General features: G+C 53.7%; 1 protein-coding gene across 2 annotated transcripts in view; it reads left to right on the top strand.

Annotated features, from left to right (window-relative positions):
- Positions 1 to 2,174: 2,174 nt before the first annotated feature.
- TMPRSS9 (transmembrane serine protease 9) overlaps positions 2,175 to 18,947 on the top strand; it is a 50,491-nt gene continuing 33,718 nt past the window's right edge. For both annotated transcript variants that reach the window (XM_086699616.1, XM_086699615.1), the window contains exon 1: positions 2,175 to 2,247. The gene's annotated coding sequence lies outside the window, so the exon portion shown is untranslated. The remainder of the gene's footprint in view (positions 2,248 to 18,947) is intronic.

The raw sequence follows: 18,947 nt of genomic DNA, 5'->3' as shown, positions 1-18,947 counted from the left end.
AGAGCCCGGCCCGGCAGGATGAGAGTGGCCTGGTCCGCGAGGATGGCCACACCGCCCCGGGGAGCGCGTCCGCACCGCCCACTGGAGCCGAGCAGCGCTGCTGTCCTATTTCCTGGCACTGGAGAGTCGAAGGAAGCCCAGTCAGCGCTCAGTCCACCCCGTGTTCCGGGCCATCGCGTGTCCGCGGTGATCTAAGCAGCGTGGCGGGGATCCGCACCCCGCGGACTTTGTGAAGAGCCAGCCAGCGTGTTTGGGGTCTTCCAGGCCACCCAGTCCCTGCCACAACTCAGCCCTGCTGCCATAACCCAAGTGTCACAGCACGTGGCGGGCAGGCGTGCCCGTGGCCAGGGCGCTGACGGACACAGAGATGTGGCTTCCGAGTCGGTGTTCAGAGGTCACGTGATAGCCTCCTTTTGGTATTTTTCAACTAGTCAACACAGTGAAGCCCTTTCTTTGCCAGCATCTTCCAAGGGCGGCGGGCCCACCCCCGGCTGTGCCGCCCACGGTGTGAGCGGTGCCTCTGCTCTGCTGCAGGGAGAGAAGGCGAGGCTCCCGAGGCCGGTCCACTTGGCTGCGCGGGACTGGCGGAGACGCAGCAGAGACATGTCGCTCCTCCGAGATGGTCCCGCCACCGGGTGCTCAGTGGTCTCGGCCAGGCCGCGGGGGCCGGGGGCCCAGCGTCCTTCGTGAGGGCAGGGAGGGCCCCACGCGCAGAGCTGCGGGTGGGCGCAGGGGGGACAGTGCTCCTGCCCTGTGGCGGGGCTCGGCTCGGTGCTGGAGTGCGGGCTCTGTAGTTGGCTCGGGGCCGTGAGGACAGCAGTGTTCTTCCACTAAAGCCCCAGAGCTTGTTTGGTTTCCACGACTCGTTCATTCCATCAGCCTTCATTGAGCGCCTGCTGTGTGCCAGGCCCCCGACTCCACCGGGGATTCACGTGCGAGGCTCAGACCCCACTCTGCCCCAGGTGGCTGACCCTGGAGAGGAGCGACAGGACACGAGTCCACACCTGTCTTTGTCTTTGGGAAGGGAACTTGGAGGAGACAGGTGAGGCCTGTAGTGGGGAGATCAGCATGGCTGCTGGGAGGGCAGGAGAGGGGCAGGGGTCTCTTGGCCCCATGGGGAAGGCATGGCCGGTGTCACCAGAAGGTGAGGGGGCAAGAGTCCTAGAAAGGGCATAGTGTGGCACCTGTCCTGGTGGGGGGAGGGGAGGGAGACCCCTCCCCCCACAGCTGTCGTAGCTCAAGGACAGGTGCAGCAGTGGGAAGAGCCCAGGTCTGCAGTCTTGGCTTACATGCTGGAGGAGTGACCTCGGTCATGCCCCTATGCTCCCTCTGGGGCTGTAGCTGTTGCTTCTGCCAGTGGTGTGACGGCTGCTTCTCCAGGGCCTCCCTGCATGTGCTCAGGAAACGGGACCATGCTGCAGGCAGCCGGGACCCGGAGGATTGCTCTCCCTCTAGCACCATGCTTGGCTCCCCATGGCTTATGGCGTTTCCCACAAAAGTCAGTCACCACTTAGGACACGAAAGACGATGCCACCAATGGTAGTAAGACAGCTGGTCCCTGGAGACAATTCAGAAAATATCCCCCGAGTGTCCTGAGCAGAGATGAATATGTGTTCCCCCAGGGCCGGTGAGGGAGAAGCAAGCAGGTGGGGAGGCCGGGGTCCCAGCGTGGCTGTGGCAAGCGTGTCAAAACTGAGGCCAGGCCCCTGCCCCAGCCTGGCCACGACAAACGCCCCCCTCCCCCCCGTCCTGACCAGCCCTTTCCTGACTGCCCACGGCTTCAGAATCGAGGGGCCTGAGAAAGTGCCTCAGCCTGGGGGACCTGGGCCAGAATCTGAATAAAGTGCGGATGTTCGCTAACTAACAATGTGTCACTATCGGTTCGTTAATTGTGATGGCGTGTCACTCACGGAGAAAACGGAGTGCAGAGTAATTGGCGCTCTCCACAGCTCTTCCGTAAATCTGAAACTTCTGAAACCGAGTTGGTTTTTTAAACTACGGCAGTTACTCACACACCCCTTCCCCGAGACCCCCCCACCCAGGCCCCGTCCTGGACTCGCCCGCCCCTGGCCTCACCCTCCACCTGCGCCCGAGGGGGAGGAGGGGGAGGAGGGAGGCCGCGCCCCCCCCCCCCCCCCCCCCCCGCCCCGCCCCGACTCCCTGGTGCTGGCGGCTCGCTGGGCTCCGCTGGCCGGCGGTGGTGGCGGCTCTGGCGCGGCCTCAGCCCCTGCGCGGCTCCGCGGCTCGGTGAGTCTGGGTGCCTGGAAGGGCTGGGACGGCCCCTCTGCGCGGTGGCCCCCGGGGCGGCACTGCGCGCGGCAGGTGGGGCAGAGCCGCTGCGGAGCCGGCTGGACAGGTGGCGGGGAGGGGAGGCCCGGGGGTCGCGGCGGCGGCGACGAGGCCAGTTGCACTGCGTGTCCCGGCAGCCAAGGGCGCCGTTTCCCGCCCTCCGTTCACGCAAGGCTGGAGCCCGGGGCGGAGGGGAGTGCGGGAGGGACCCGGGACAGAGGCAGTGAGGGCTGTGGGGCGCCCGGCCCTCCCTCCGGTCAGCATCTGAGTTCCCTGGAAGTGACAAACGACAAGGGTACTGGGGCCACGTTAGGAAGGGTGTGGTCTGAAGGGGTGAGGGTTCTGTTTGTGGCAGGAGGGGTCTCACGGGTTCAGTTCTGTGTGGCAGGAAAGCCACCCTGGCACCAAGGGCAGGCTGTCACTGGAGTTCTGCGGTCCGGTCAGAAGTACTCGCTTTGCCCCTGAAATGGCTGAGGGTGGCCGGGCCACAGGGGCCACATCTCAGGGTTCGCAGGCTCCCTGGACCCCACGGGGGAAGGTGTGGGCTTTGGGGGACTGTGTGTTCACATTAAACACAAGCCTCATTGCCACGTGCAGGGACAGCCTTGGGAACCCTGCAGGTGAGTGGACTCAGGTTCTGCGCGTGGCCGTGGACCCAGAGCCCATGCCACCTGCCCGCAGGCCTGACTGGGGTGCTGTGTGAGACTGTGCGTCTGTGTCACTGCCACCTCGTGTGTGAGGTTGTGTAGTCGCGTGTGGCTGTATGGCAACAGTGTGTGCTCTTGTGTGGCTGTGTGAGGATGTACAGTCACGCGTGACCGTGTGTAGTTGTGTCCCGGAGTGTTTGTGGGGTGGCTGTGCGTGGCTGTGTCACTCAGTGTGCGACCACGCACGTGAGCCTGTGTGTGTCTGTGTTGTGTTTGTGATTGCACTGGGAGATGCTGTCTGATTTTGTACGCGGTTGTGTGAGGCATCACGCGTGTGAACTCCTTACTAGCCTCCCGGCCTGGAGCACGGGGATGGCGGCCACCGCGGCTCGCGTGGATCGGAGAGCCAGGCCACGGCGGTCCCCAGGAGACGTGGCGGCACGCGGCCCTCGCACACAAGACGTCAGACGTAGGCACTGATCTGACCGCGGTGCGTGGACTGAAGCCAGTGAAGCCCGCAGCCCATCCCGGCTTTGAGCCCCGTCCTTGACGTGCATGTGGCCCCAAGTTCACTCCGTGTGCAGGGCGGGGTTTGGAGGGTCGGCAGTGTGGTGAGCGGCCTTCCGCTAAGGCTGGGAACTCCTATTCGGAACAGCCTGCTCTGAGTGTGGCCTGAAGACAGAGCATCCCCCTCCCGTGATCACTGCGATCACTGCTGTGGGGGGAGAGTCTGATGCCCTGGGAGGGACTGGGAGGAACCCGGGAGGGACCGGGCAGAGGCGGGCGCTCCTCTGACCGCGGCCGGGTGAGCCCTGCCCGTCCTGGAGGGGAACAGAGGCAGAGGAAGCAGATGCCTGTGTCTGGGCCTCGTCATCCATGCGCTACAGGCAAGGTGCGTGTGGGGGCCGCCGTGTGCTTCTGGGACGCATGACTCTTACCGAGGGGTGTGGCTGGCGCATGGGGAGCTGAGAACCCCATCTTGGAGGCTCACCTGCTGTACCTGGACAGCAGGGTCCTGGGGTGGCAGGGGCCCATTTCGCGATAGAGAAGCCACCAGCGAAGTGGGGGACATCGCTGGGATCAAAAGAACCGTGTGTGTGAGGAAGAGGAGGAGGGGAGGCAGAGAGACAGAGGCAGAGAGAGGGAGTCTCTCCAAGCCTCAGTTTCTTCATCTATAAACTGGTGGCAGGCGTGACCTTTCTGCTCATGGCTGCTCCTCTCCTTGTCCACGTGAGTAGAGATGGGACACAGCTGTCCCCAGCTATGTATTTTAACATTCATGGCTCTAAAATTAATGCAAAGGATAATATATTCTGGGCTGCTGGCTCATACCTGGATAAGGCTTTGTTTTTCCTACTCTACCTCTATTAATTAAAATCAATGATTTGGGGGGGGCACCTGGTGGCTCAGTTCGGTTGAGCATTGGACTCCGGCTCAGGTCATGATTGCACAGTTTGTGAGTTTGAGCCCCACGTCAGGCTCTCTGCTGACGGCATGGAGCCTGCTTAGGATTCTGATTCTCTCTCCCTCGCTCTCTGCCCCTCCCCCACTTGCACTCCCTCTCTCTTGCGCCCAGGTGGCTCAGTCAGTTAAGTGGCCGACTCTTGATTTCAGCTCAGGTCATGATCTCACAGTTCATGAGTTCTAGCCCTGTGTTGGGTTCATTGCTGATGTCGGGGAGCCTATTTGGGATTCCCTCTCCCCCTCTCTCTGCCCCTTCCCTGCTCATCCTCTATCTTTCAAAATAAATAAACATTAAAAAAATTTTTTTACACAGGATAAAATTTAAAAACATTAAAAAAATAAAATCAATGATTTTGGAACAATTTTACTTGCAAAGATGGCATGGCAGGTCCCCGCACACGCTGGACCAGCTTCCCCTCATGTAACCACAGTGCAAAGATGCAGACCAGAAAATTAATGTGGGCACAGCACTTTCAGCCAACCTCGTTAATGTTTCCCAGTTTTCCCATGAATGTGCTTTTTCCGTTATGGGCTCCAGTCTGAGAGCCCCCATGGCATTTAGGACCTGCATTAATCTTACTTTTTAAATTTTCATTTTACTTATTTATTTTGAGAGTGTGTGCACACGAGCAGGGGAGGGACAGAGAGAGAGGGAGAGAGAGAATCCCAAGCAGGCTCTGCACTGTCAACCCAGAGCCCAACTCAAACCCACAAACTGTGAGATCATTCATGACCCGAGCTAAAATCCAGAGTTGGATGCCCAACCAACCGAGCCACCCAGGTGCCCCAGACCTGTGTTAATTTTAAATTATACAAGTTGTAGGTGGCTGGAGGTTTGTTTCTTGAATCTTTGAATCTTTATCTGTTTTCCCGGGTATCACCCGTGTATATCAGCAACCCCGCCCGGCGCCCTGAGGGGTCCCCAACTCCGTGTTCCTCTGTGCATGTTACTAAAGCTAAGGGAACACATGATATCATCACCGCAAACAGTTTTCTCACAAACACCTCTTCCCATGAAAACCTAACAAAAAGTCCACAGACAGAAAGGAAAAAAAGAGGCCGAGCTTATTAAATTTCCTGTAGGCTTGCTGAATGATTTATTTCATGGAGTGGGGGCAGCAGGCGGGGGAGGTCTCCTGGCGAGCCCGCAGAGAGGCGGGAGAAACAGGAGAGGCTGGAGGGCGGGCAAGGGGGGCCTGTTCCAGCAGCAGGCCTTGGGCCGTGCAGCCGGGCGGGATGGGAGGGGGGCCAGCATCACATGGGATCAGGGGAAAGATGGGCTTTCACAGGGGGCTGGGGTGGGGTGGGGGCAGTGGGGAGGGTCGAAGCAGAGGCGAAGTCAGGGTTTTCCTGGGCAGACAGTGAACTCCGGTGCTCTTTTGCCCTTGCAGACGCTGGATCAGCACCCCAACTGACGGGGCACAGGTGGCCACTGGGGGCGAGGGGAGATCGGCGGCGGGCACCTGGCCGCTACAGAAAGGGTGGGGGGCCTGGAAGAGGTGGAGAGAAGGGGCCAGATGGGCCCCCGATAGTAAAGTGTGGTGCCTGGAAGGGAACAGAACACCGGGTGGGGTCTGGAACCTGCGTATAAATGAGTGAGCGGATGATGCATAGCAAATTATTTCGGATGTTAGCAGATTAAAACATTTATTAGAGGCACCTGGTAGGCTCAGTTGGTGGAGACTGTGACTCTTGATCTTGGAGTCAGGAGTTCGAGCCCCATGTTGGGGGTAAGGTTTACTGACAACAAACGTTTATCAGTTTATCATGCCACGGTTTCCGTGGGGCGGGATCTGGGGGTGATTCATCCAGGTGGTCTGGGCTCGGGGCCTCTCATGATGTTGCCGTCAGGGTGTTGGCCGGGGCCGGGAGAGCCGCTTCCGGGCCTGCATCTGTGCAGTGGTGCGTGAGCATCGTCGCGGCAAACGGCCCCCGAGACGACGCCTCTCGTGGCAGCCCTTGAAGCCTTGGTCCACTGCTCTGGCACACTGTGCTGAGGAGTGACGTCCCAGCCGTTGACACCAAGCTGTGCCCCCTGGAGCCGTGAGGCCAGAGTGTGGGGTGAGACGGCGGTTCTCTCGGTCAGGATTGGGTTAAGAATGAAGAGAACGTCCATTTGCTCTTTCCCTGACTTCCGCTTCTCCCAAAGGGACCCACGGAAGTCCAGGCTCAGCGCCATCCTGCAGTCTACTCCCAAGGGTGCAGACTGCACAATCCAGGAGAAAACAGATACAGCAGGGGGGTGGAAGCATCTGCCATGAGGATATAGATAAGCATGGCAGGCAGCAGGCACAGCAGATGCAAAGGCCCCGGGGCAGGATTGTGTCCTGCACGTTTGAGGAGCAGTGGGAAGGCTCCGTGGCTCTAGTGAGGGAGGAAGGAGGAACAGCTGAGGACAGACGAGGGAGGATGGGTGGGACTGGGTCTCCCAGGCATTTTGCCCTGAGTGGAAGCCCCGGGGAGGATTGAGCAGAGGTGGGACATGGCCTGAGTCAGGTTTTAGCCGCTGAGGATGGAAGCTGCCAGCCCTGTGATGAGGCCCGGGTGGTTCTCTGTTTAACCAAGGCAGGTGCGGCACAGGTGGGCCAATGCTAGGTATGTTCTGGGGGTGGGGCAGCCAGCACTTCCAGGCTGTGGAAACATGTCATGCTGACCCTAGGAGATGTGGTCTCAGTTGATCACAGAAGGTGCTGCCTGAGGCAGGGAAGGCCGTGGGAAGCCACAGGCTTCAGTGTGGTGTGCGTCAGATCTGAGCAGCTTGCCAGTCATTGGGCTGTGGTCACCACAAGTTTGGTGGCTTGAACCAGCTCACATTTAATACCTCTCAGTTTCTGTGGGTCCGGAATCTGGACGTGGCTGAGCCGGCCCCCGTGCTCAGGGTCACACAAGACCGTGTTCTCAACTGAAGGCCAGACTGGGGAAGGACCCACCTTCCAAACTCATTCAAGTCATGGGCGAGCACGGAGGGCCTGGCTTTGGCAGCCTGCCAGCTGGTGGCCGCCCTCTGTTCCTACAGGCCATTTGGGGGTCTCCTAGGTGGCCACATACTTCATCAAGCCAGCAAGGGGGTTGTTAGCTCCAGTCTGCCAATACAGGGTCTTACCTAACGCAATATACTCAGGACAGGGATGGCCCATTGGCTCTGCTGCGTTCCAATGGGTAGAAGCAAGCCACACAAACTCAGGGGGCGAGACTGCCCAGGGGTGTGAATACCAGGAGGGGAGGGCCCACGGGGTCACCTTGGGTCACCAGCAGGAGGAGGCTCCAGCAGCCAGCTGGACCTGAGTCCAGAATTCAGAAGAGGAGTCTGGCCAGGAGCTTGTAGAATTCAGGGATGTTATTAAAACCACAAGACTGAGTGGCGTCACTGGAGGAGGGCACCTATCTGGAGGGAGACCGTGAAAATATTCATTAAATCTTCTTGAAATGGCCTACTTTTTTAAATTAAAATTTTTTCCCCTTTTAAAAAGAAAACGTAGTCACTGCAACACAAATAGAAAATAAGAAAGGGGCACCTGGGGGGGGGGTTCAGTCAGCTGAGTGTCTGACTTTGACTCAGGTCACGATCTTGTGGGTTCGTGAGTTCGAACCCCACATCAGGCTTGCTGCTGTCAGTGCAGAGCCTGCTTTGGATCCTCTGTCCCCCTCTCTCTCTGCTCGTCCCCCACTAGCACACTCTCTCTCAAAGTAAACAAACATTGAAAAAAAAAAAAAACAAGAAAGAGGAGGTCACTGACAATAAATAAATACATGGGAAGAAAACCAGTATTGTTAGGTAGTTACTGCCCTTCGGGGCCCAGCCGAAGCAAGGCAGGCAGGACACTCACCTTGGGCACAAAATTTGAAGGGACAAAAAAACAGTCAGTGTTCATGAGAAATGATGCTGCAATGCGATCACGAAAACACCAATGAACGCAGAGAAATTCCCGATGAGCAAAATATCGAAGTTTCAAACCAACACAGCACCCAGCAGGGCTGGGAGTGGGGGCGGAGAGAGAGGTGGTCGGGGACGTGCAAAGTCCTGTCTTTGTGTGCCACATCGGTATTTGGTTGCTCGTTTTCTTGCTGTTAATGTTTATAGGTTTAAAATGTTGTGTAAAAATATTTACCTTGAACTGAGGTTTGTGGGGGCACCCTTGCACTTTGCCCCTGAGGCCAGCCCCTCGATCCCTTCACCCTAGGCACTGGGCTGGGTACCCTCCCTGAAGGCTGTGCACCCACAGTTCACGCCCTTTTTGAAAACAGTCACTGACAAGAGTTAAGAGTGACATTAGGAACACGTTGGCTCCAAGCTGAAGCTGTCCCCGGCATCGTCGGGGGGCTGGAAACAAGTTGTTCCCGCCCTGGCGTCGTGCTCAGCACCCCCTTGGGAGCCCCTGAATTGCTCCAGACCCTTCCTGGTAGATGAAGACAGAGGGGGAGCAGGTGCCCAGATGTCCTGATCTCCAGGTTATGACTAGAACAGTTCCAGGTGACCTAAGACACTTGGTCACCCCAGATGGGGGTGACTTCCTCGGTGTCACCCCATCCTTGCTGAGTTGGGATGAGGGGCTGGCATCTCGCCTCCCGCCTGGGCCCGGGAACGTCGGGACAGGGGGGTAGGTACTCGAGCTGGATGCTGGGCGAGCCACGGGCTCAGCTTGGAGACGCTGGTGTTCACAGCTCACAATTTGGGTCTCTATGTTCTAGACACCCTGCCTCTTCCTTCCCTCTGTCTCCGTGCACACTTCAGATCTTGGAACCGGTGTCAGTCCTTCCTGAAGCTTCCACTGGTCATTCCCATGACTGGGGATTTCTCTTCTTTTGCAACTGCACTCATGCTTTTTTTTTTTTTAATTTTTTTTTTTTCCAACGTTTATTTATTTTTTGGGACAGAGAGAGACAGAGCATGAACGGGGGAGGGGCAGAGAGAGAGGGAGACACAGAATCGGAAACAGGCTCCAGGCTCTGAGCCATCAGCCCAGGGCCCGACGCGGGGCTCGAACTCACGGAGCGCGAGATCGTGACCTGGCTGAAGTCGGACGCTCAACCGACTGCGCCACCCAGGCGCCCCGTCATTCTTTAGATTTGTCTGGGGTGTTCTCATGTATCTCTCAAGCGCAGGTGGTAACTTATCCTCCTACGTTTCTCTCAAAAAAAAAAAAAAATAATAAACTATGCCTCATCCTGTCCAGGGCTTTCTCTTAGCTCAAGGTCACCGCGTGAGCCAGCAATCGCCTTCTTGGGTTCTTATTTCTCTTAATCGGCTATCTTCCCTCTTTGCACTCAGCTTTCGTTGTCCATTCTCTCCCAGCCCGATCTTCACAAAAAAACAAAAAAAAAAAAACAAAAATAAAACAAACTCTAGAAGATATTTTGTAGTCTGAGATTAAGGGCATGAAGGATCTTCTGGAGCCTCCCATCCCTTTACCTTTCCCTAAGTAAACTGCCCATTTGTCTGAGACAGGTTGTCTCCATTGTATCTGAGTGAAAAGGGAAAGGGAAAGATAATCGACGTAGGCAGATTCGGTTTGGGGCTGACATTTTTTTTAAGTCCTAAATGAACTTCACGTGTTGGTCCGAACTCTACTTCAATTTAGAAATACGGGTGCTTTCATGAAAAGAGGCTCAACGTCGCTCCTCATCAGGGAAATACAAATCAAAACCACACTCAGATATCACCTCACGCCAGTCAGAGTGGCCAAAATGAACAAATCAGGAGACTATAGATGCTGGAGAGGATGCGGAGAAACGGGAACCCTCTTGCACTGTTGGTGGGAATGCAAATTGGTGCGGCCAATCTGGAAAACAGTGTGGAGGTTCCTCAGAAAATTAAAAATAGGGGCGCCTGGGTGGCGCAGTCGGTTAAGCGTCCGACTTCAGCCAGGTCACGATCTCGCGGTCCGTGAGTTCGAGCCCCGCGTCGGGCTCTGGGCTGATGGCTCACAGCCTGGAGCCTGTTTCCGATTCTGTGTCTTCCTCTCTCTCTGCCCCTCCCCCGTTCATGCTCTGTCTCTCTCTGTCCCAAAAATAAATAAACGTTGAAAAAAAAAATTAAAAAAAAAAAGAAAATTAAAAATAGACCTACCCTATGACCCAGCAGTAGCCCTACTAGGAATTTACCCAAGGGATACAGGAGTACTGATGCATAGGGGCATTTGTACCCCAATGTTTATAGCAGCACTCTCAACAATAGCCAAATTGTGGAAAGAGCCTAAATGTCCATCAACTGATGAATGGATAAAGAAATTGTGGTTTATATACACAATGGAGTACTACGTGGCAATGAGAAAGAACGAAATATGGCCCTTTGTAGCAACGTGGATGGAACTGGAGAGTGTGATGCTAAGTGAAATAAGCCATACAGAGAAAGACAGATACCATATGTTTTCACTCTTATGTGGATCCAGAGAAACTTAACAGAAACCCATGGGGGAGGGGGAGGGAAAAAAAAAAGAGGTTAGAGTGGGAGAGAGCCAAAGCATAAGAGACTCTTCAAAACTGAGAACAAACTGAGGGTTGATGGGGGGTGGGAGGGAGGGGAGGGTGGGTGATGGGTATTGAGGAGGGCACCTTTTGGGATGAGCACTGGGTGTTGTATGGAAATCAATTTGACAATAAACTTCATATATTGAAAAAAAACAAGAAACACGGGTGCTTTGAGAAAGTTGAGTTTTAAATCGACTTGACTTTATGACTGGAAACTGGTAATTAGCCCATGATCAATCCAGCCTTCAGCTTTTGTCTCTCAATGTTACGTCATTAAGTGGAACATACAGCGATGCAAAGAGGTTGCTCCTTAGAGGTCTTTAGCCAACTTTTTGCAAAGCTAATATAGGCATACTGATAGCTCACTTGTTGGTAAAATTGTTAGCTTTTCACTGAAGCAACAAATGCCCTGTCTGTGCCAACGATTTGCACAGGCTTTACCAGGACATGAGAGCAAGGCAGAAGGTGCACGTCTGTCCTCGAGGAGTTGACAGGGGTCTAGAAGATTCTCTAACCTGCACGTGTCCATGGAGTACTTCATAATCACTTCCCAGCCAGGGAGCCCTGTTGCCTCCATGGCTTTACGCCTTCTACTCCACACCAGCGTTTACTGCACCAGCGCTGAACCCCCCTTCTGGAATCCACACTCACAAGGACAGGCACAAACTTCTGCTCCATCCATCCCTTCCGATTTCTGTTAGCGATTTTTTTTATTGCAATAGAGTACACCCAACCTAAAACTCACCATCGTAACCATCTCTGAGCGCACAGCTCAGCGGCGTCAGGCACACTCACACTGTGGTGCAGCCACCCCCATCATCCGTGTCCAGAACTTTCCATCTCCCCACACTGAGACTCTGTCCCCATGAAACATGGACTCCCTGCCCCCTGCCCCACCCCTGGCTCCCACATCTACTCTCTGTCTCTGTGGATGGGACTCCTCTAGGGACCTCCTGTGAGTGGGGTCACGCAGGATTTGTCCGTGTCTGGCTTCTGCCCTTCTGTCCTGTGGCGCACAGTGTCCTCGGGGTCCCTCCATGTTATAGCAGGTGTCAGGATTCCTTTGGGAGAATACACATGGAATGGCTAGGAGCAAGGGCTGGTGAAGAGAGTCAGGTGAGGACCTAGACTTTGAACTTGGTGCTGAGGGTGGTAAAGAGCTACTGAAGGGCCAGGGAGTAGTGCCATTGTACGTGTGCAGACCAGGGCCTCTCTCCCTTGGCACTATGGACACGTGGGGCATCCTGGGCTGTAAGAAGTTGAGCAGCATCTCCGACTTCCACCCCCTCAATGCCAAGAGTGCCCCTAGTCATGACAGCCGCAAACATCCCCAAACATCTGCCCACTGTCCCCTGAAGGCAAAATCACCCTGGGTGAGATCCCATGGTCTAGGTAGCTATCTCTAGTTGTATAAAAAATGAGTAGGTTGACGCAGGCCTGGAGTTAGCAAGAACACCACTAGCCCAGGGAAGGGGTGAAGGTATGGGAGCAGGAATGGGTGGGGGGGACCCCTGGAGAGGAGGAAGGACGTGGAGTGGCCAGATTTGGAGGTGACCAGCAAGGAAGGGAAGGAAGATGGAGAAGTGATAGAGGAAGACTGGGGGGGGGGGGAGGGGGCTGGTCTAGAGCATCAGCAGATGGGAGAGGTAGTCCCCAGGACTCTGGAGAGGGAAGAGTGAGCAGGTTGGCTGGGGTAATACACTTCGCACTTGGGACAAGCTGAGCTGTGTGCAGAAGTGTCCCATGTCCATTCCCATCTGAAGCTCCAGAGAGACATGAACTGGAAACTTCTATGTGGGGCTTGCTGGTAGATAAATGATCACTGGTGCTGTGGACTCTCCTAGGGGCAGCACCAGAGAAGGGAGCCGTGGAGGACGGGGTGGGAGAAGGCTGACAGATAGTGACGAGAAAGGCCTCCGCAGCTTACGACTAGTTGATGTGTTTTGTTTGGTGGCTGCTTACATGGTCCCATCAAGATGTTACCAGCAGAGGAGCCAGCTGGTGAGGACACAAAGTCCTAGCGGAAGGCCCCTCTATCACTCCCGCTGCCTCTAGGAAGCCCCTAATCAGACTGGAAGAGGAGTTTAGGAGGGAGTTTCCTGACCACAGGCCCGCTGGGGCTACATGTCCACAAGTCTACAAAGGCCTTGGGGAAATAGGCACCCCAACACATGGGGAGGTGACATCATCTGGGACCCTGAACTCCGATGACCCTGACATTGTGTTGACTGTAGTGTGTTTGTCTGACCAGAGCTGAAGAGGTGGGTGAAGAGAATCTTCCTTAGTGCCCGTGTAGTAGAAGTTACTGCTCCCTGCTTTAGTGTGTTGATGAGCCATAAGCTTGGTCTTATGAGAGACAACCCCATCCTGAACCAGTTCAAGCAAAGATTGGCTCCTTTGCCTGGGCAATCCAGAAGAAGCCCTGGCCTCTGGCAGAGCTGGGTCACTCGGTCTTGTCCCTTGAAGCGTGCCCCTGGGTGTGCCCCCCCACATCTCTTCCTTCAGGGTGTTGATCTCATCCTCCTTCCTGTTGACAGTCAAGGTGGCCCCAAGCCTACCTATGGCAGTTTAGGAGCCCCACTGGGAAGAATGCTTCCCCCCTATTCCCCCCTATTATTGTTAGTTGAACTGTATGAAATTGATCATGTCCTGTTGTTTTTGGTCTAAAAAAAGGGCAATTTCATACAGTTGAAACTCAGGGAAGAAACTCAATTGGCTTGCTTCAGTCATGCATGACGCCATGGACCAATCACTGATGGGAGTGAAGAGGTGGGTATCGTGACTGGCAGGCCTGGGTTCAGTGTGGACCTGGCACCAAAGGGGGTGGGCATGAGAGTGTGACTGGTAGGTCTGGTGGCCAGGTGCGTGCGGCTCACGCCTGGGGTAAGTCTTCCCCAAAGAAAGTGATCTGGGAAGACAAAAACGATATTGCCACCCCACGTTATAAGAAATGAGAACTAAAGGGACAAGGCCGATCATTGGCCATAATTAGGCCTGAAGAGATTTTACCTTTCTGGGGGTCACAGACTACTTGGGTTGAAGCTGGAATGTGGATTTTGGTCTTCTGATGACCAGCATTCCTTCCACCTGACTGTAGAGCACCATGGGGGAAAGGCAGTTCCCATTTTCAACGTGTTTTTCCTATGAAGATGCCTAATGTCCTGAATCAACACTCAACCCTCTCTCCTGGGTCAGCACTGCCCACAGAAAGCTCGTATTAGATTCCTGTTGCTGCTGTAACAATGTGGGCCTCCCGGAGCTACATCCAGGTGTGGGCAGGGCTGGTTCCTCCCGGGGGTCCCAAGGAGACCCGTCTCTCCCCTTTTCCACATCCGTGGCCTGTGGCCACTCTTCCATACTCACAGCCAGCAGCGTGAGGTCTGCCCCTCTCTCTGCCTCCCTCTTATGAGGACCTCGTGAGGACACTGCACCTCTGAAGAACCCAGGGTCACCCCTGCCTTAGGGGCCTCAGTTTGGCCCCCCTGGCAAAGTGCCTTCAATGTGCGAGGCGAGCACGTCCAAGGTCCCGGGGACGAGGACATGGATGCCTTTGGAGCTATTCTTCCACCTACCACAGGGTCTAAGTAAAATGCCACTTCTGTGGAAGTGCCCGGGGACACTGTCAGGTTGTTTGGACCAAACAGTCCCTGCCTTTCTAAGCCTTGCTTGGTTCAAAGGCAGATTTTGTAGCCTGATTTTTATCTGCCCTCCACCAAGCCTGCCAACTGCCGGATGAGGTTTCTCGGCCCTTGGAGGAGGCCGCGTGGGGGTCGTGCCGGGGCGCGAATGCACTGGTGCAGGTCCAGCCCGGGGATCAGCGGGACTCAGAGGCGCAGCCAGCAGGCGGCCGGCTCCTCCTGAGTTTCCTTGTTTGTTCACAGAATCTGGCTCCTGGCTCTCCACATTCTGGATGTTTCTGCATCAACTGTGTCCTGCTGCTCCCCATGGTTACTGGCTTCCTCCTCACCTCCTCCAGCTATCCACCTCCTGTTTCAGTTTGTGGCCTATGTACCTCCTTGCTTGCTCTCTCTCCTGATCCCTCCCCTCCCTTCTTCTTTCTTTTCCTTTCTTCCTCCTCCCTCTTTCCCTTCCTCTCTTTCAGTAATACACACAAGACACCTTAACCATGTCTAAGTACACAGCTCACTGACATTAAGCACATTCACATCGTTGTGAATGTTGTCTGCCACCCCACCATCCGTCTCCAGAACTTTCCATCTCCCCAAACTGAGGCTATGTCCCCATGAAGCACTGACTCCTCACCCCCCTGCCCTAGCCCTGGCTCCCACCATCTACTCTCTGTCTCTGTGAACAGGACTCCTCTAGGGACCTCCTTTATGAGTGGGGTCGTGCAGGATGTGTCCTTCTGTGTCTGGCTTCTGTCCCTGCACACAGCATCCTCAGGGTCCATCCACATGGTGGCAGGTGGCAGGTGGCAGGATGCCTTCCTTCCTGAGGCTGAACAAGAATATTCCAGCGTGTGGGTGGACACATTGTGTTTGTCTTTGACCCACCGATGGACACTTGGGGTGTTTCCACCTCTTGGCCATTGTGGATGATGCTGCTGTGAACACAGATATATTAGAGCTTCATGACCCCGCTTTCAGGTTCTTCGGGTATATACCTGGGAATGGCATTGCTGGGTCCTGTGGTCATTCTATGTGATAATTTTATGCAATTCATATGGTAATTGTATTTCATTGTTTGAGGAGCCACCAAGCTGTTTTCCACAGTGGCCGCCCCATTTTCCATTCCCACCAGCCATGCACAAGTCTTCTGACTTCACATCCTCGCCAACTCTTGTTATTGTCTGTTTTTGGATGATGGCCACCCTAATGGGTGTGATATCTCTCTTTAGCTCTTCCTTCGTGAAGAGTGAACTACCAACTATAAGGTCAGAGGTTGAGACTGCCTGCACATCTGACACCACATGCGAGTTCAGAGGGGTTCTGGGGTGAATTCTGTCCCCTCAGATTTTGTATGTTGAAGTCCTAACCACCAACACTTCAGAAGGATAATTATTGGAAAATAAGGTCTTCACAGAGGTGACCAAATTAAAATGGGGTCATTAGGGTGGGTCCTAGTGCTCTATGACTGATGTCCTTATAAGAAGGGACCTTGGGACACAGACGTGCACACAGGGAGAAGGTCCTATGAAGACGGAGGCAGAGATGAGGGGATGCTTCTACAGGCCAAGGGTCACGACTGCTGTGACCAGCAGAATCTAGGAGCCTGGGGCAGGTTCCCCCTCACAGCCTCAGAAGGAACCAGCACTACCTACACCTTGATTTTGGACCTCTGGCCTCCAGGGGTGGGAGAGAATATATCTCTGCTGTTTGAGCTGCTCGGTTTGTGTTGCTCTGTTATGGCAGCCCCAGGAGACTCATGCAGGGAGGTCCCCTGTACCGCTCTTAGGTGTAACAACTCCCTAGAAAGACTCAGAACTCACTAAAAGCGGGTACGGTCACAGTTACGGCTTACAGGGATTAACATTACAGGGTAAAAGGAGCCAAAGAGAGAGGCCAGTGGGGAAGAGGGCAGCTGTCTCAGTCTGCTCGGGCAGCTCTGGCTGGACACCACCAACCAGGTGGCTGATGAACAACACACATTTCTCATGGCTCCGGAGGCTGGAAATCCAAGTTCAAGGCACTGGCAGGTTCCATATCTGGTGAGAGCCTGTTTCCTGGTTCACAGATGGCCATATTCTCACTGTGTCTTCACATGGAGCAGGGGCCAGGGAGCTCTCTGGGGCCTCCCTTACAGGGGCACTTACCCCATTCATGCGGGCTGTACCCTCATGACTTAATCCCTCCCAGAGGCCCCACCTCCCCATACCGTCATCTTGGGGAGTAGGGTTTCAGCATATGGATTTGGGGGGACAGAGACACTAGTCTGCAGCACCAGGACAAAGACAAAGCCTGACGCTTCCATGGTCCTCTCCCTGCGCAGTCAGGGTGTGTTGTTCTTGGGGCACGTGCGACAACACGGATGGACTATAACCAATCTGAGCAGCACCCCCTAACTTCCATTTTCTGTGTCCAGCGTTTTTCCCAAGACTGATTCATTGATGGATTTGCTGGCTGATCCACTGATTGCCCACATGGTTGATCTCAGCCTCCAAGAAAAAGCTCCCAGACACTGAGAATAAAGTCTGGGCTTTCTTTTTGAGCAATCTTAAATTTGGCCTACACATCCTCTCATCGGGCGATCTTTACCCCCTTGAATTCCCATTCCATTCTCTTCTTGCCAGATTTGCCTTCTCAGATGTGTCTTCAGGAAATATTAAGAAAAAAGACAGCAGGCACACTTGCCCCATGAGTACTTCCTGGGTCATTGGCACAGAGAAGGAGCTTTGCTCAGGACAATACAACCCAAAATGTGGCCTGGTCTCCCAAGGACACCAGGGTTCTGGCAGCTGACCTCAGTGCAGTGGATGCTGTGTGGGCTGTCTGGCTTGATGGAACACTGACGGTGACCGCTGTAAGGACAGCTTTGGGTGCATCGGGTATTTTGATGCCAAGCACATTCAGTTCTAAGTATTTTAATTAGCTATAATTTCTTCCTGGGATCATTAATTCTGTAGAAGTAATTTTAGACTTTTCAACCATGATTTTGTTATTTCCAGTCATCTAATTTAATTGCACTGCCACGAGGGGCACCTGGGTGGCTCAGTTGGTTAGGCGACCGACTTCGGCTCAGGTCATGATCTTGCAGTTTGTGAGTTCGAGCCCTACGTCGGGCTCTATGCTGACAGCTCAGAGCCCGGAGCCTGCTTCGGGTTCTATGTCTCCCCCTCTCTCTACCCCTCCCCTGCTCACGCTCTGTGTCTGTCTCTCAATAATAAATAAACCGTTAAAAAAAAAACTTTAATTGCACTCCACAAGACACGTGCATCGAGTGTAGAGTTTTTGGGTTTTGTGGAGATTTGCTTTGTGGTTAAGTACATGATTAATTTTGGTAAATATTTCGTGTGTGCCTGAAAAAGTAAATTTATTCTCAATACAGAGAATCCTGAAAAAGTAAACTTATTCTCAGTATAGGGAATATAGGTCCATTAAGTAAACTTGTCTAGTGTTAAATTTTGGTATTACATACATAAGAGTTTACAATTTTTCTCTCTTTCATTTTGTGCCTTTTGCGGTTTACAAGAGACCACCTAAAACATCTAGCTGACTTTTAAAAAGACCTAACCTCACCAATTCTTTTACATTTAAGTACATTTGTATGTTTTCTTTTTCTCTTTCTCTGCCTTCTTCCCTTTCTCCTGCATTCACATCTTTTTTCACTCTGCTATTTGGAAGCTATCCATTTCAGTTCTGTTATCAAAATTGCTCTTAAAATTTTTCCATGCATGTTTCACTTGACAAGGTCTGAAATTAATCACTAATCTCTTTTTTTCTCTGAACCTTAGAGTCTTTCAACTGCACTTATGCTTCCATCTTGTAGCTGGTTCAGCCTTGGTATCTGTGCACCCCAAGTTGGTCAATATTATCGTTTTATAGACACAGTGCTTTTCCAATGCTTCCCCATGTTAACCAGTATCTGGGTTCATGGTGCTTTGGCATTTCACCTCTTTGTTCCAAATCCAACTTTAGTTTTCCTCATTTCATCCTTCAGTAGCGTTTTTCAGTGCTGGTGTGTTAGTGCTGAGCTTCACAGTCTTCCTGCAATTGTCTGCATTTGAGTCTCCTTTTTTTTTTTTTAAGTTTATTTTTTTTTTAATTTTTTGATTTTTTTAACGTTTATTTATTTTTGAGACAGAGCATGAACAGGGGAGGGTCAGAGAGAGGGAGACACAGAATCTGAAACAGGCTCCAGGCTCTGAGCTGTCAGCACAGAGCCCGACGCGGGGCTCAAACTCACGGACCACAAGATCATGACCTGAGCCAAAGTCGGCCGCTTAACCGACTGAGCCACCCAGGCGCCTCTTGAGTCTCCTTCTTGACCATGTGGGTTTAGGTATATGATTCTTGATGGACACCTATTTCCACCTAGCACTTTGAACATGTTATTCTCTCACCTCGGTTTCTTTTCTGTTGAGAAATCTGCTGCTCTTAACCAGCATTCCTTTGTAGGTGG

This window comes from Puma concolor, chromosome A2 (genome assembly GCF_028749965.1).
Source record: "Puma concolor isolate L17-30 chromosome A2, mPumCon1.1.hap2, whole genome shotgun sequence".
NCBI classification, from domain to species: domain Eukaryota; kingdom Metazoa; phylum Chordata; class Mammalia; order Carnivora; family Felidae; genus Puma; species Puma concolor.
Note: the sequence above shows the minus strand (reverse complement) of the source record. Positions and strands in the feature narration are given on the sequence as shown.